Below are 1,519 nucleotides of genomic sequence, written 5' to 3' on the forward strand. Positions count from 1 at the left end.
ACACACACACACACACACACACACACACACACACACACACACACACACACACACACACACACGTTCTGGAGAGTTGCGACATATGTTGTGAAAGGCACTCTGAGATTTTATTGTGTTAGTTGAAAGAAAATAACAGAAAACTGCACTTTAAAATGTATCTGTCATTCTCTTTTTAATGCTGCCTTTTATATTTAATTCAATGCTCAATTTATTCAATAAAAGACAGTTGGAAATGCTTTCCTTTCATTTATTTTAAATTCAACAAGCAATTTGTTGCATGTTGGCAGAATACTGAAAGCAGCAGAACTGAGAACACATTAATATCTGTGTATTTATCGCGATATTCAACAGCAACATTGCATGTGTTCTTTATTCGTGCAGCCCTAAACTGAACGTCACAAGATGAACCGATGCAAAACAAAAGCTCCTACCGCAGTGTCAGGGGTTCAATAACAACCTGTGTGTGTGTGTGTGTGTGTGTGTGTGTGTGTGTGTGTGTGTGTGTGTGTGTGTGTGTGTGTGTGTGTGTGTGAGAGAGTGTGTGTGTGTGTGTTAGTCTACCTTGAAGACCAGCTCGTCGGTCACAGCGAAGGTCCGGTCCAGTTTCCCTGTCAGACTGTTGATTTCTTTCTGGAGCTCCTTGGTGTCGGACAGGATCTGCAGAGAAAGGTAACTCAGGGTAGACGAGCAGGGCTGGGGACCTTTTTAATTTAATTTTAATTTGTTTATTAATTAATTACATTAAAAATTCAATTTACACTCCGTGTACACACTTTTTGTTAGTATTCACACACAGGCCTGAAATACACACACATGCTCATACAAACATAGGAACACATGAACTTATTGTTTTTCTTTTATAGATATGATGAGCTGTGCTGTGATTTTGATGGCCCGGCCCACTTGGCATCAAATTAGGCTGTATGCGCCCCCTGTTTGACACCCCTGGGCTAGAGGGAGCCCCATAATTCCCATTTTTAACGTACCTTTGTAATTTCCTCCTTCTGCTTCTTGATGTTGCCGACGATCTCCAGAATCCTCTGAGTGTACGCGGACCGAGACGCGTCCTGGGGAAGATTTTCTAGCTCCGTCACCTACGTTGGGAAAGAACAACGGTCAACCACGCACGTAGTACGTCCAGCAAGGAGCCAAAAACACAACTATCTTCCAAACTAAACGGGGTCAACATGAGGCGCGTGGCCGGGACGTTTGAGCACAGCACAGGCCAAAAGTCCGGACCCCCCTTCTCATTCAGTGGGTCTCCTTTAGCTTCATGACTATTGACATTGTAGATTCTCACTGAAGGCATCAAAACTATTAATGAACTTTACAACAAAGTGGGAAATAGATAAAAAAACATGTCTTATATTCTACTTTCTTCAAAGTACTCCCCGCCCCCTTTACTTTATTGATGGTGCTGCAAACCCTCGGTGATCTCTCATATGTCTTTTCCACCAGGGCTAACCAGGTGCTGGTTCTGGTTCTGGTGCTAGTGCCAGTTTGGTGCTGGTTTACTCGC

At 43.3% G+C, this 1,519-nt stretch overlaps 1 protein-coding gene across 1 annotated transcript in view; it reads left to right on the forward strand.

Annotated features, from left to right (window-relative positions):
• Positions 1-1,519, forward strand: part of ccdc22 (coiled-coil domain containing 22) — an 18,773-nt gene that overhangs the window by 13,534 nt on the left and 3,720 nt on the right. The gene's annotated exons all lie outside the window — the stretch shown is intronic.

Source organism: Etheostoma cragini, chromosome 7 (assembly GCF_013103735.1).
Source record: "Etheostoma cragini isolate CJK2018 chromosome 7, CSU_Ecrag_1.0, whole genome shotgun sequence".
Lineage (NCBI taxonomy): Eukaryota > Metazoa > Chordata > Actinopteri > Perciformes > Percidae > Etheostoma > Etheostoma cragini.